Below are 16,903 nucleotides of genomic sequence, written 5' to 3'. Positions count from 1 at the left end.
AGGGAGAACTACTGTGATTGTGTCCTAGTCTAAACCGGATGAGCACCTCAGTAGAGAAAGCCGAAAACTGACTGTCATGATGCGGCGAGAGCTGGTCAGATGTTCAGAGGTCTCAAATCGTTGGACATTTTTCCGCATTTTGCGAAGGATCGATACTTCCCGATCAGATGCGGACAGCACTCTGGTTCGTATACCAGGGGCTGCGCCTATGTTTTATTATAAAACTCCTATGGCTAAGTGAGGGCGTTCAAGCCGTATAGTTTGGTTGCATGGTTCGTTGCGCTAAACAACTCCTTCAAGGACCATATAATTGGATCAAGATTGTTTATATTCCATCCCGGACACCTCCATACTAACTACGCGAGGGCTGAAGCCGACGACTGGTTAACCCTCATATTTCATGCAACACGGCCGCACAGGAGGAAACAATCAAAAGATAATAAAAATTATATATTACAAAGCGGATTTGTTGTCATCATACAAGACAAAATACGAGTGTATTCACTCGAAAATAACGTCCTGCCCGCACTTCATGGCTACAATACGAGACCCCTCGAGGACATCCGCAAAATAGCGCTCGGGTGTACGGTGCTCCTTGCCCTTCGGCGGCCCCTTGGTCAGCTTGATGGCGTCCATTTTCGCCCACCACATCTTGCAGCGAGCAAAGGCCATCTGGGCACCTTCAATATAGACCGACCGCTTTACGACCTCAAGTCATGGTCAGGCACTAACAAGCCGGTTCAAAAGCCCGAAGTAGCTGCTGGGTACCGGCGCGGCAGGCCATAGCCGGACTATCAGGTCCCTCATGGCTAGCTCGGCTGCCTTGTGCAGCTCAACCAACTGTTTCCACTGGTCGCTGAAGGATACCGGATGTTCTGGTCCAAGATATTGAGACCAAAACATCTTCTCCGTCGAACTCCCTTCCTCGGCTCGATAGAATTCAGCAGCATCGGATACACTGCGTGGCAAATCCGTAAACACCCCTGTGGAGCACCAAATTCGGGTAAGCAATAGGAGTGTTCCCTTCATCAACTTGCTTTGCATAATGAAAAACTTACCCGCCGCAATCTTCTTAGCCACTTGGAGTTCCTGAAGAGCGCTTTGGGCTTCGGCTCGAGCCTCTTGTGCTCTCTGGTGAGCCATGGCAAGTTCGGATGCCTGCGTCTTAAAATCACGCTCTAGGGACTCGTGCTTCTTAATGGCATGCTGAAGCTCTTGCTGCACCTCGCTGACCCGGGCCTCGTGCTTTTCGCATGCAGCGCATTCCTTGGCCACTTTGTCCTCGGCCTCGGGTAATGCCTTCTTGAGGGCTGCCACCTCGGTCGTGGCCCCTAGCATAGTCCATGACACTTTAGTCAGCACGAAGTATTCATCCTTCCTAACATACACGCACAGGTTACTGCATACCTTTGCTGTCCTCCAGCTGCGTCTTCACAAGACTGAGCTCTTCCTCAGCCCACTCCAGGCTCCGCTTCAGTTCGTAGACCTCCGTAGTATGAGTGGCAGCAGCCAGCAGCGACGCCTGCTTATTCACATAGACATCATATGTTAGACCCCTGCGAAACTTGTTTTGATCCTTTGTTCGGCTTTTCTTTCCGAACACCAAACAGAGCATCGGGGGCTACTGTCTACATTGTGATATTCTTTCTACAATTATTATTACCTCAAAGCCTGTTAAAAGGCTAGTGTAGGCTTCGGTCAGTCCACTTTTGGCAGACTCAACCTTTTTGATCATCGTACCCATGAGGGCACGATGCCCATCTACAATGGAAGCGTCTCGCAGCGCTTCGAGTATATCATCCGGTGCCTCTGGTCAGACAGAGGTCACCAGCGTAACAAGCACACCCCCTCCTTTCGGGGAAGGCCGTTCGCTAGACTCCGGAGCCGTACAGGTCTCCAGAATGATATCCGGCTGAGGGCCGAATGGGACTCAGCCCCCACCATCAGTATCCATGGGGGTTTCTTCCTCCATGCGTCCGACGGCCGTGGAGTCCCCCTTGGACACTGCCCTGACGATCTCTGGAGCCTCCCCTTTGTTGGGGAAGGCCCTTTGGGACACCACCTCGTCATCACTCTTGGGTGAGGCAGAGTGAGCAGGTGGCGGCGACATGCTAGCCATCTCCTTTGAGTCTAGCGAGCCCTCTATCAAGGACTGCGGAGAACCATTGCGGGCCGGACTGCAATAGCATAAATTAAACATATTAATATTGCAAAGGGGAAGGGCCGGACAATTGGACGAGCATAAGGTCTTGGGTACTTACGAAGCGGCCCGAGGCTTGGTCCGGGGCATTCGTTTCGGACTGCTATCGACATCCCATGCGGAGTTATTCATGAGGGAGCCCTTCCCCCTCTTGGGTGCCTTCGCCTCCAGGTTTGTGGAGGCCACCCTTTTCTTCCTTCCCCCTCAGGGGGAGGAGTTGTCTTCCGCCTCCTCCTCGTGGCCGTCTTCATCGACCGAAGGGTCAGTCCCGTCTTCGGACGACAGTTCCGAAGAATCCTTTCGACGAAGACCACTCCTGGTTCCCTTGGCTGCCTTTTTGGTCTTCTTCTCTGGCACGTCATAAGGCGCTGGGAACAACATCTTCGTCAGGAGTGGGGTCTCTTCGTCTTCGGGTAGCGGGGCTGAACAGTTAATCTGCTTCGCTTTGTTAACCCAGGCTTAATGGAAAAATTGATAGGAGAGCTTAGACTTCTTTCTCGCAATACTCTAGTAAAGGTTATGCCTTGAGAGTGTGAAAAAACTTACCGAATTAGCTTGGCGCTTTGAGCTAAGCCCAGGATCCTCAGTTGTAGGCGGTGGTGTCTCACCGGCCTTGAAGAGCACTTTCCAGATATCCTCGTGAATTGTGCAGAAGAGCTCTAGCAGCGTCTGGTGCTTGGCCGGATCGAATTCCCATAAATAACAAGTCCGGCGTTGGCACGGGAGGATCTGGCGGATGAGCATAACCTGGATCACATTGACAAGCTTAATCTTTCTGGATATCATGTTCTGGACGCACGTCTGGAGCCCTGTCAGCTCGCTCAGAGCACTCCAGGTTAGGCCCTTCTCTTGCTAGGAGGTGAGCCGCATCGGAACTCTGGATCGGAATTGGGGGGATGCCGTCCAGTTAGTGTCGCACGGCTCGGTGATGTAGAACCACCCTGATTGCCACCCCTTCATCGTCTCCACGAAAGAACCTTCAAGCCAGGTGACGTTGGGCATCTTACCCAACGTAGCTCCTCCGCACTCTGCCTATTGGCCTCTCACCACCTTTGGCTTCACATTAAAGGTCTTCAGCCATAGGCTGAAGTGAGGTGGAATGCGGAGAAAGGCCTCGCACATGACTATAAATGCCGAGATGTTGAGGATAAAGTTAGGGGCTACATCATGGAAGTCTAGCCCATAATAAAACATCAATTTGTGGACAAATGGGTGGAGAGGGAATCCCAGTCCGCGGACAAAATGCGTGAGGAACACTACTCTCTCATGAGGCTCGGGGGTGGGGACGATCTCTCCCTCGGTCGGGAGTCCGTGAACGATCTCCTTGGCCAGGTATGCGGCCTCTTGAAGCTCCTCTATATTTTCCCTCTTAACTGAGGAGGTCATCCACTTGCCGCCGGCTCCGGATCTGGACATGGTTGGGTGCTCGTTTGAATGAGGACTTGGGCGCTGGAGCTCAAGGACGGAGATAAAGGAGGAAAGTGCGGGGGAAGAAGGAGGAATCTTATCTCCTTACAAGGGCGATGAATATCCAACGCCCCCCATTCGCCTTAAAATTCGCCTGCTCCCAAGGCTGTGTAAACGGCATGGTTGGGTTACCCACACCCGTATTGATGAGAATCCCGTGATAAGGGGACACGATCTCTGCTTTGACAAGACGTGCCAATGACAACCGTGTCTCGAAACATGGGGCGAAAAACTGTTCGAAATTCTGACCGGACAGGCGTGACGTCACATTACTAAAGTTGTCAGCAGATGGGACTCGTGTGTTATTATATCCTCTCTGTGGTTGTGTGCGGTGTGTTTTAAAGGTCCGGACATGTTTATTTCATCCGAAGACTATTTTTTGGAGTTTGGAAGGAGGAACCCGCCTTGCAATGCCGAAAACAGCACTACGCACCGGATACCTTGTCATTGAAGCCAGGTTTAGGGGCTACTGAGGGATTCCTGGACTAAGGGGTCCTCGGGCATCTGGCCTGTTATCTATGGGCCGGGCTGATGGGTTGTGAAGATATGAAGACCGAAGACGGTGCCCGTGTCTGGATGGGACTCTCTTTGGCGTGGAAGGCAAGCTTGGCGAACAACTATGAAGATTCCATATTATATAACCGACTCTATGTAACCCTAGATCCCCCGGTTTCTATATAAACCAGAGAACTTAGTCCGGATAGGGGATACTCAATACCGTAGTCATACAGGCTACACTTCTAGGGTGTAGCCATTATGATCTCGTGGTAGATCAACTCTTGTAATACTCATACCCATCAATATCAATCAAGCAAGACGTAGGGTGTTACCTCCATCAAGAGGGCCCGAACCTAGGTAAAACTTTGTGTCCCCTGTCTCCTGTTACCATCAACCTTAGACGCACAGTTCGGGACCCCCTACCCGAGATCCGCCGGTTTTGACACCGACACTCACCACCCTAGGGGGAAAAAGGATCAAGTATGTGTCTACGCAGGCGCAAAGAAGGACCCAAGTAAATTCTCTCTCGGGAGTTGTTCAGGAAGAAATGCATGTTGTGAAGGATTACCCGAATGTATTTCTAGAGGAATTACCAGGCATGCCGCCAGATCGAGACATTGAGTTTTTGATAGAGCGGTTGCCAGGCACCAGACCAATATCGAAGAGGCCATACCGGATGCCCACAGATGACCTGGAGGAGATTAAAAATCAAATTAATGAGTTACTGGAGAAAGGTTACATTCGACCAAGTTCGTCACCGTGGGGAGCCCCAGTGCTCTTGGTTGAGAAGAAGGATGGATCTTTGAGAATGGTTGTTGATTATCGAGCATTGGATGTAGTGACAATCAAGAACAAATACCCACTATCAATGATTTGTTTGACCAGCTGCAAGGAGCTAAAGTATTCTCCAAGATCGATCCGTGATCAGGATACCACCAGCTAAAGATCCGAGAACAGGATATACCTAAAACAGCTTTCACCACATGGTATGGGCTATATGAGTACACGGTCATGTCATTTGGATTAACTAATGCCCCTGCCTATGTTATGAGTATGATTAAGAAGGTATTCATGGAGTTTTTGGATAAGTTTGTACTGGTATCATTGATGATATTTTGGTGTACTCGAAGAATGAAGAGGAACAAAAGGAGCATTTGCGTTTAGTTCTCGAGAAGCTCAGGTAACATCAGCTTTATGCCAAGTTCAGCAAATGTGAGTTTTGGTTGAAGGAAGTTGGATTTCTTGGACATGTTATATCAGGAGAAGGTATAGTAGTAGACACTACCAAGGTTTAGTCTGTCACTGAGTGGTTGGCACCCACCTCAGTTGGAGAGATCCGTAGTTTTCTGGGACTAGCAGGATATTACCGGAGGTTCCTTGAGAATTTCTCCAAGATTGCGAAACCCATGACAGAATTGTTAAAGAAGGACACCAAGTTCAAATGGACTTAAGATTGTGAGGCCAGTTTTAGGAGTTGAAGAAACGTTTGGTTATAGCCCCAGTGCTGATTCTTACGGATATACGCAAGGATTTCAGAGTGTATTGCGACGCCTCTCGCTTAGGACTTGGAGGAGTACTGATGTAGGACGGAAGAGTTGTTTCATATGCCTCACGTCAGCTTCAACCTCATGAGTTGAATTATGCCACCCATGATTTGGAGTTAGCAGCCGTAGTGCATGCCCTCAAGAGCTGGAGACATTTTCTGATTGGAAAAAGATGTGATGTGTACACGGATCACAAGAGCTTGAAGTACATTTTCACGCAGAAGGATCTGAATCTCAGGCAAAGGAGATGGTTGGAGCTTATAAAGGATTATGATATGAAGTTGCACTATCACCTAGGAAAGGCCAATGTCATAGCAGATGGTTTGAGCCGAAAAAGTTATGCCAATACCCTCGTAAGCGGAGGATTACCGCAAGAGTTAGTCAAGAATCTCAAGGACCTTCATTTGGAGATAGTTCCAAGAGGTTTCGTTGCAACAATGGAGGTTCGGTCAACATTATTGGGAAAGATTCGAGAAGCTCAGAAGGATAATAAGGAAATTGCGGAGATAAAGGAGAAGATGAGCAAAGGAAAAGCCAAAGGTTTTCGTGAGGATAAGCACGAGACTTTATGGTTTGAGGATCGTGTATATGTGCCCAATAATGTGGAGATAAGGAAGCTAATACTTCAGGAAGCTCATGACTTGCCATACTCGATTCACCCCGGAAACACCAAGATGTACTTGGATTTGAAGGAGCATTTCCGTTGGATAGGTATGAAGAAGGATATTGCTGAGTATGTAGCAGTATGTGATGTATGTCAGAGAGTGAAGGCCGAACATCAGAAGCTAGCAGGATTACTGCAACCTATGCTGATACCCAAATGGAAGTAGGACAAGCTTGGCATGGATTTTATCACCAGATTACCCAGGACCCAATCAGGATATGATTCAATCTCGGTAGTAGTTGATCGCTTGACCAAGGTAGCTCACTTTATCCCAGTGAAAACCACCTATACAAGCGCGAAGCTGGCCAAGATATATATGAAGAGGATCGTATGTCTGCATGGAGTTCCGAGGACCATCGTATCAGATAGAGGGACACAGTTTACCTCGAAGTTTTGGAATCAGCTGCATCAGACTTTTGGTACCAGGCTAGCGTTCAGTACAACCTTTCATCCGCAGACCGATGGATAGACAGAGAGAGTCAATCAGATTCTAGAGGACAAGTTGAGAGCTTGTGTGCTAGATTATGGATCTAGTTGGGATGACAATTTACCTTACGCAGAGTTTTCCTACAACAACAGTTATCAGGCTAGTTTGAAGATGGCACCTTTTGAAGCTTTGTATGGAAGGAGGTGCACGACACCGTTGATGTGGGATGAAGTTGGAGACCGTTAGTTGTTTGGACCAGATCTGATCAAAGAGTCCGAAGAGAAGGTTAAGTTGATCTGAGATAGACTGTAGGTAGCTCAGTCCAGGCAGAAGAGTTATGACGATACTAAACGCAAGGAGGTAGTCTATGAAATTGGAGATCGGGCATACCTTCGTGTGTCACCAGTGCGAGGAGTTAAACAATTTGGAGTTAAGGGAAAGTTAGCCCCGAGATTTGTAGGACCATACCGAGTTTTGGAACGTGTGGGAGAGGTTTCGTACAAGTTGGAGTTACCCGAAGGACTGTCAGGAGTTCATGATGTGTTTCACGTTTCCCAGTTGAAGGAGTGCCATGCAGAGATGGTCGATATTCCTCTAAGAGATACAGTGCCTCTGGGAGCAATTCTGTCGGAGAGTGATCTGACCTACGAGGAGAAACCCGTCAAGATTCTTGAGTTTGCCAGCCAAGTTATCCGCAGCAAGGTTATCAAGTTTAGCAAAGTTTAGTGGAGTCACCATACCAAGGATGAAGCCACCTGGGAACGAGAAGAAGACCTACAGAAAGACCATCCACACCTATTTTCTAGCCAACCCGAATCTGGAGGGAGAGATTCATCTTAAGGGGGGTACGTTTGTAACATCCCAATTTTCAATTTGGATGTTATATATAGGTCATGATATGCATATCATATTTTATTTGCATTTTGGTTGTGATCCTATCACAGCCCTAGAATACTTGTCTGTAAATAATTATATTAGTTGCATTGGAGAGCATCATGCATCATGTCTAAATTCTAAAAGTTGAATTGAGGTTAGTTGAATCCCTTAGAAATCACTTCAGAAATAATCAACATTACAATATTTTCAAAGAAGTCCAAGAAAATGTTCCTCTTAGTCTCTGAAAATATTGGCAAGAGGTAAAAACTCAAAACAATATTTTTGTAATCTCAGAGTTATTTATTTTGGTCCTTTGAACAAAATCAATAACTATTAGCATTGGATATATATTTGTTAATTAATTAATATATGTCCAATAATTCCGAGCTTTGGTGAAGGGATTTGGAATAATCCAATTAGTCCCTACAAAATTTATCAGAACAAAATAAAATGATTTAGTTCCTAAAACTAAGTCAAAACAAATGACAGAAAAGAAAAACAGAAAGGAAATAAAAAGAGAGGGAAAGCTTACCTGGGCCACTTACCTGGCGGCCCAGCAGGCCAGCCCAGCCGACTGGCCCCTGCCAGTCATCCTCTTCCTCTCGCCAGGAGGACAGGGCACGCGCCGGCCACCTCCAGGCAGCCTGGCTGCCCCCCTTCTCCCTCTAGACACCCTGGATGTCGACACGCACCCCCCGGACTCTCTCACTCTCTCTGGCTCTCACCCCTCCCCTGGATCCCCCCTCTCTCTCTCAACTGAATGCGCCGCCGTCGCCGACAAGCACCACCACGGCCATCGCCTCTCCCTCGTTCCTGAGAGTAGCCCAGAAGCTCCTTCACTTCGTCCTCGACATCCTCAGCGAGCCACGCCCCACCGGAAGCCCCCGAACATCCTCATTGAGCTCGTCTTCAACCTCCCGACGACGAGATTGACTCTGCTGCCCCGCCTGCTCCAACCCTTCCCCGAGCCTGTTTCGACGCCCTTTGCACTCACCGTGAGCCCCTCTTACTTTCCCCTCTTCTCTCATGCTCACGCTCGTCCCCTAGCTCTATTTCCCACCGCAGCCGCGCAAGCTCACAATGGAGCGTGTCACCATGCTCAGGAAGCCCCCAGGAGCCTAACGTGCACACTCACTCGCCCTCCAATGCACCGCAGCACCAACCCCGCAATCACCCGAACTCTGGCGCCGCCGCGAGCCCCATTTCGACGAGGTACGACCACCACGCGTAGTTCTGTCGCCTCCCATGGATGCGGCTGAGCCTGGGCTTCGTCCTGGTGGTCTCCGCACATCCATCCGCTGCCTGTAGCGTAGGTCTGGCGAGTTGCCGCCGCGGATTTGGTCGCTGCCGGCCGAACTCCAGCGACAGCCGGCGTGGCACGGTCATTAGGACAAAACCCCCTAATTAGCTACCACACAACCACTGATAGTGGACCCAAATGCTGGGTCAAACCCCAGTCAGTGCTAGGTTTGACCTTGATTAGTCCATGTTTCACTAACGTGTGGACCCCACATGTCATGTTTGACGTAGGTGAACCCTGTTGACCTGCTGATGTAGTGCGGTCGTCATGCTGACGCACTTAACCATTTTCTGGATTAAAGATAATCCAGGAAATTCCAGAAACTGGTTTAAACTTCTAAAATTCATAGAAATTAATCTGTAACTCCAAATGCAAAGATTTATTTATGAAAAATGATAAGAAAACTCCAATCTACCCATCTGTACTAGTTTCATGCATGTTGTCGGTGTCAAAACTGGCGGATCTCGGGTAGGGGGTCCCGAACTGTGCGTCTAGGCCGGATGGTAACAGGAGGCAAGGAACACGATGTTTTACCCAGGTTCGGGCCCTCTTGATGGAGGTAAAACCCTACGTCCTACTTGATTAATATTGATGATATGGGTAGTACAAGAGTAGATCTACCACGAGATCAAGGAGGCTAAACCCTAGAAGCTAGCCTATGGTATGATAGTTGTATGATGAAGTTGTCCTACGGACTAAAACCCTCCGGTTTATATAGACACCGGAGAGGGTTAGGGTTACACAAAGTCGGTTACAATGGTAGGAGATCTTGAATATCCGCATCGCCAAGCTTGCCTTCCACGCCAAGGAAAGTCCCATCCGGACACGGGACGAAGTCTTCAATCTTGTATCTTCATAGTCCTAGAGTCCGGCTGAAGGTATAGTCCGGCTACCCGAACACCCCCTAATCCAGGACTCCCTCAGTAGCCCCTGAACCAGGCTTCAATGACGACGAGTCCGACGCGTAGATTGTCTTCAGCATTGCAAGGCGGGTTCCTCCTCCAAATTCTTCATAAAAGTTTGTAAACACCAAGAGTAGTGTCCGGCTCTGCAAAATAAGTTTCCACGTATTGGCACAGAGAGAATAATATTAACACAAATCTAATCTGCTGACGTATTCCGCAGCGTGACATCACACTACGGCCAAGCCTTTATTCGAATCGTTTTCACTTTTCCACCTCAGCGTGTTTTGCGAGGCGGTTTCCTTGGCACGTCTTGTCAAAGCAGAGATCGTGTCCCCCATTTACGGGATTCTCATCAATACGGACGTGGGTAACCCAACCGCGCCATTTATCACGACGCTTGGGAGGCAAGCGAGTTTTACTAGGCTGGTGGGGACGCACAGTCGCATCCGCCCATATAAGGGGATAAGGATCCACCTTTTTACCTACGCCTTCTTCCTCCTTTGCCTATCCATTTTCTGCGCACCCGAGCTCCAGCGCCCAAGCCCGCACATCCTACCTCAACCTTCTCCAACAATGTCCGGAGCGGGAGGCAAGTGGATGGTCTCCTCCGTCACGGAGGGCCATGTCAAAAAGCTAAGGAAGGCCGGATACTTGTCCAAAGACATCGCGCACCGGCTTCCTAAGGAGGGGCAGCTTCTCCCCACCCCAAGGCCCCATGAGAGGGTAGTATTTCTTCCCCACTTCCTCCGCCGACTGGGTTTTCCTCTCCACCCATTTGTCCGCGGGCTCATGTTCTACTATGGCCTAGATTTCCATGATCTGGCCCCGAACTTCATCCTTAATATCTTGGCGCTTATCGTCGTGTGCGAGGCTTTCCTCTGCATCCGTCCCCATTTCGGCCTCTAGCTCGGGACCTTCAACGTCAAGCCAAAGGTGGTGCGCGGCAACCAGGCGGAGTGTGGAGGTGCCATGGCGGGCAAAATAGCCAACGTCCTATGGCTCGAGGGCTCCTTTGTGGAGACCTTGAAGGGGTGGCAGTCAGGGTGGTTTTACATCACCGAGCCACGCGATCCGAAGTGGATCGCAGCCCCTGAATTTCGATCCAGACCCCCTATGCGGCTCACGTCCTGGAAGGAGACGGGCTTGTCGTGGGGCGATGAAGAAGAGGTGACTGGACTGCAAAAATGCATCCAGTCCTTGGTGAACAAGCAGCTCAAGCTTGTCAACGTAGTCCAGGTCATGCTCGTCGCCGGATCCTTCCGTGTCAAGAACGGGACTTCAATTGGTGGGAGTTCAACCTGGCGCAGCACCGAACTCTGAGCAGGCTCTTCGACACGATGTACGAAGATGTCTGGAGGGGGCTAACCAAAGGTGTCGAGGCTCCCACATCCGCCTCCGAAGACCGCGGATTCAGCTCGCAGCGTCCTGTTGGCGAGGTAAAATATTTTCATCTTTTACAGGATGTTAAGTTTTCTTCGTAGTTTAACTCTATGTGGGATCTAAACTCCCTCACCTTTGACAGGATTGGCGGGTGAAGTCCGGACTGATTAACTCTCCGGCTCCCTTGCCCGAAGACCCAGCCCCTGCTCTCCTAGTGAAGCTGCTGGTTCCGGCACCTTATGTGGTGCCGGAGAACAAGGCCAAGAAGAAGAAGGCCACGGGGACTCGAAAGAGTTCCCGGCATATGGTAGTGTCGGACTCGTCGTCCGATGAGTCCGAGACGCACTCCTCCCATGAAGACGAGGAGGAGGAAGAAGAGACCTCTCCCCCTCCAACGGGGGGAGGAAAGAAAAGGAAGGCCGCCCCAGTAGGGGAGGCCGAAGGGTCCAAGAAGAGGAAAACCCCTCCACCGGACTACGCCCCCGACGCCGACGAGGACGAAGATGAGTGGCCGGACAGAGCCAAGCGTCCGACGAAATCGTAAGTGTTCGGATACCAGAGTAACTCATGATATTCCTTTTGTTGCACAGCTTTCCCTAATGTAGATTGTAATCATGCAGCCCGCCCAAGGACGGGCTCGACGAGTCGTCAAGCGGTTCCCTGGATTCATCGGACATGAATTCAGTTCCGCCCGCTGCCTCCCCCTGTGCTACGGATGACACCAAAGTGGCGTCGTGACAAGCTCCGGGGCAAGAGGAGGTGGTCCAGGAGAAGCCGCGAGGCGACCTCCCGGACTCCATGAGTAAAGGGAACTAGACCCCCTAGGGCTTCAAGTCCGGCTTTAAGCCGGACACTGCGCCGGAATCATCAACGGTTCCGGACCGCGGCAGGCGAACTCCTGCCAAGAGGAGCAAGCCTATTGAACCGACGTCCTTCGTCCAACCGGAGGCGCCGGACAATCTGCTGGAGGTGCTTAAGGGCGCCTCCATCAACGAGGAGCACCGTACCATTATGAGTACGGTGGTCCAGAAGGTTCGGTCCGGCAAAAGCGGACTGACTGAAGCTTGTGCTAGCCTTCTAACAGGCTTTGAGGTAAGTAAAAAATATGTAAAAATATTATCGCATAGACAGTAGCCCCTGATGCTCTGTTTGGCGTTCGGAAAGAAAAGCCGAATAGAGGATCTATTAAATATCGCAGGAGTCTAACTAAAAAGGAGTCAATATACCTATGCAGGCTTCGCTGCTGGCCACCGCCACACTGATTGCGGAGGTGGGTGCCCTGAAGCAGGGCCTCAAGCGGACCGAGCAAGAGCTCGGCCTTGCCAAACGGCAGCTCAAGGAGAAGGAAGGTAAGAGATACCTTATAGAAAAAATGCCTATAAGAAGACGCAATTGCAAAACATGACAGGAGTACACTACTTATTGTAGGGGCCACAACTGAGGTGGCCACCCTCAAGCAGGCGCTGTCCGAGGCCGAGAAGAAAGCGGCCACGGAGCGCACCGAGCGGGAGAAATTTGAGGCGCAGGTCGGCGAGGTGCAGCAAGAGCTTCAGGCTCTCGTGAAAAACCATGAGAGGTTGGAGCTCGACTCGAAGACACGAGCGTCCGAGGTTGCTACGACCCTTAAAACTACCAAATCTGCCAAGGCCAAAGCCCAGAAGGCCCTCCAGGAATTGGATGCGCTGAAAAAGATAGCGGCGAGTAAGGCATTCTCTATGCAAAGCAGACATATAAAAGTAAACTACTTGTTACTTACCCGAATCCGGAGCTCTCCAGGGGCATTCGCAGATCTTCCCCGCAGCGTATCCGATGCCGCCGCATTCTACCGAGCCGAGGAAGGCAGCTCGATAGAGAAGGTGTTCTGGTCTCAATACGCTGAGGCCGGACACCCTGTGCCCTTGAGCGACCAGCTGAAGCAGCTGGTCGAGCTCCACAAGGTGGCCGAACAAGCCCTGAAGGGCTTCATAGTTCGGCTGTGGCCTAGAGAGGCCCTGCCTGGGAGCTACTTCGGACTGGTGCGGCGGCTGGTGGAGGCTTGTCCAAGGCTCGAGGTCATCAAACGCTCCGTCTGCATCGAAGGTGCCCGTAGGGCCCTTGCCCGTGCAAAGGTGCACTGGGGGAAGCTGGATGGTGAGAAGCTTGTGAGGGACGGGCCGCCGCAGGGGAAGGAGCATCGCAAGCCCGAGAACTATTACAAGGATGTTCTGGCTGGTGCCCGCCTTATGGCGAATGAATGAACCAAGGATGTAATTTTTGAATGAAGTCACTCGTGTTATCCTGTGCGCTGAAAACTTGTTCATATGCGCTAAGCAATGCTTTTGAATTTAAAATATTACTTTCTGTGCGGCCGTTTATCAAAAAATTGAGAGATGGCCAGTCGTCGGCTTCTGCCCCCATGCCACTAGTGTTGGGGTGTTCGGGATAAACCTGAGTGCTCTTTTTCCCATGATTGGGTCCGTCGAGGGAGGCGCTCAGCACAACGAACAAGGCAATCAGACTATAATGCTTGAACACTCTCACTTAGCCATAGAACTCTATAATTTTAAATTTCGGCGAAGCCCCTAGTATTCGGAAGACTGAGTTCGGGGCGCTATCCACGCCTTGGCCGGACAAAGCCAGTTCCTTGCTCGAAGCGGCATAAGTCTTTAAGGACTCGAAAAACCTCTCAAACAGCGACCGGTCTCGCGCTTCATCATGACAGTCGGTTTTAGCTTTCTCTACTGAGGTGCTCAGCCCAGCTCAACTGGGGCACAATCGCAGTAGTTCTCCTAGTGCTACCTTAGCCGATATAGCGGAACGTAAGGCACCAAAACATAGGAGCCGGGGAAACCCAACCATTGACCCACATCATGATTCGGAGCCGATGCATATAGTGCTATAAGTTCAGGGTGCCGCACTTGTGAAAGTGTACGGACTTCTCACGCCATATAGGTGGGTACTAAAGCCCCTGGCGTATTTTGCCGTACCACAGTGTACGGATGCGACATGTTATTAATAAACATATATATAAAAAGAGGATAATGCAAAAAAAGACAAAAAGCTATGCATTGTCTATAGAAAGGCTGCTATGAAAGCGGAACGATACAAATAGTGCGATAAGCAAAAGAAATTGGACTATTTAACATGTCCTGGCCAGGGGCAGGCCGCGGAATTGTATTAAAAAACAGGTATACTGCTCGCAATAGAGACCACCTGGGAGTTCCATAATGCGGCGTGGCTTGTCTGCTTTCTTGGATCTTGCATCGTTTGTGCGGCAGTTGAATTGTCGAACGGGTCATCCGAAGTATGGAGTCCTGAGAGTAAGAGAAAAAAAGGAATCCGGCAGCCCCTGGTGCGGTTTAAGCCGTTTTTGGGGTGTGCCGTGATAGTGCCCCTTCCCCTGTGCCCATGGTATTTCAAGAGCGTAGTTATGTACGCGAAGTGCTGGTTTCGCTATATCGCGAGGGCTAGGGTTGGGGCGGCATTGCTATGCTAGCTCAGAACGTGCCAGGCGGTCTTGTTGTAGGGTACTCCGGGCGTGGTTGAGAGTGTCCGGCTTTTTGAAGGCCGAACTGGAGAACTGCCTAGAGAGGCTGCTTTGTACTTCTGCTGCGAGCGCTGCCGTGTGCTCCTCCGTTCGGAGGGAACGTTCAGTGTTCCCATTGACCGTGATTACTCCTCTAGGGCCTGGCATCTTGAGCTTGAGGTATGCATAGTGCGGTACCGCGTTGAATTTTGCGAATGCGGTTCGCCCGAGCAGTGCAAGATAGCCACTACGGAACGGGACTATGTCGAAGATTAACTCCTCGCTTCGGAAGTTATCCGGAGGTCCGAAGACCACTTCCAGTGTAACTGAGCCTGTACAGTTGGCTTCTACACCTGGTATGACGCCTTTAAAGGTCGTTTTGGTGGGCTTGATCCTCGAGGGATCTATCCCCATTTTTCGCATTGTATCCTGGTAAAGCAGGTTCAGGCTGCTGCCGCCGTCCATGAGGACTCTTGTGAGATGAAATCCGTCAATGATTGGGTCTAGAACCAGTGTGGCGAAGCCGCCATGACGGATGCTAGTGGGGTGGTCCCTTCGATCAAAGGTGATCGGGCAGGAGGACCATGGGTTGAACTTTGGGGCGACTGGCTCCATCGCATATACGTCCCGTAACGCATGCTTCTGCTCCCTCTTGGGGATGTGGGTTGCGTATATCATGTTCACCGTCTGCACTTGCAGGGGAAATCCCTTCTGTCCACTATTGTTCGGCGGCTTGGGCTCCTCCTCATCGTCGCTATGCAGCCCCTTGTCTTTGTTTTCGGCTCTTAACTTGCCTACCTGCTTGAACACCCAACAATCCCTATTGGTGTGATTGGCTGGCTTTTCGGGGGTGCCATGTATCTGGCACAAGCGGTCGAGTATTCGGTCCAAACTGGACGGGCCCTGAGTATTTCTTTTGAATGGCTTTTTCCGTTGACCGGATTTGTAGCCTCAGAATCCGGCATTAACTGCCGTATCCTCATTGCTATCGCTGTTAACGCGGAGCTTTTGTTTGTTCTGACGCGACCTTTCACTTTTGTCCTTGGTATTCGAATTACCAGGGTTCTTGGTTAAGTTGTTGCTGCGAGCTAGCCAGCTGTCTTCTCCCGCGCAAAAGCGGGTCATGAGTGTCGTGAGGGCTGCCATAGATTTCGGCTTTTCCTGGCCCAGGTGCCGGGCAAGCCACTCGTCACGGATATTATGCTTGAAGGCCGCTAAGGCCTCTGCGTCCGTACAGTCGACTATCTGGTCTTTCTTTGTTAGGAACCATGTCCAGAATTGCCTGGCCGATTCCTCTGGCTGCTGAATTATGTGGCTTAGGTCATCGGCGTCCGGTGGTCGCACATAAGTGCCCTGGAAGTTGTCAAGGAATGCGGCTTCTAGGTCCTCCCAAGAACCGACTGAGTCTGCTGGCAAGCTGTTGAGCCAATGCCGGGCCGGTCCCTTAAGTTTGAGTGGGAGGTATTTGATGGCGTGTAGATCATCACCGCGGGCCATGTGGATATGAAGGAGATAATCCTCGATCCATATCGCAGGATCTGTTGTGCCATCGTACGATTCGATGTTTACGGGTTTGAAGCCCTCAGGGATTTTATGATCCATTACTTCATCTGTGAAGCATAGTGGGTGTGCGGCTCCTCTGTATTGGGCTATATCACGACGCAGCTCGAAGGAGCTTTGTCTGTTGAGTTCGGCCCGACCGGATTTATTGCATCCGTAGTGACGATCACCGTCATGTGCCGTGGGGCGCCTGCGCGATCCGTAGATCGATCTTGTTTTCCTTGCCTTGTCCTCCAGTATGTCGCGCAGGTCGGGCGCATTTTCCCGTGCCTTAGTATGCTTGACGTGGCGTCGGGGCATGGCTTGAGTGGAGGGCCAAGAGGCCTCTCTGTCGCGGCCACGAGGTGGCCGGTCGGCCATGTCATGCGCTGGTGATGTAGGTGCTTCCTCCTCTAGTGGAGGTAGCAGCCTGCGCTTTGGGTAACTCTTGGAGGGGCGTTTGAGTTCATACTCTTAGGCCGCAAGGACTTCAGTCTATCTGTCAGCTAGCAAATCCTGATCAGCTCTAAGATGTTGCTGCTTTTTCTTGGGGCTGCTTGTCGTGGCCATAAGCCTGCGTTTAAAACGCTCTTGTTCG

This window comes from Triticum urartu, chromosome 5A (assembly GCF_056163025.1).
Source record: "Triticum urartu cultivar PI428250 chromosome 5A, HENAU_Tu73, whole genome shotgun sequence".
Lineage (NCBI taxonomy): Eukaryota > Viridiplantae > Streptophyta > Magnoliopsida > Poales > Poaceae > Triticum > Triticum urartu.
This window is presented reverse-complemented; position numbering follows the sequence as displayed.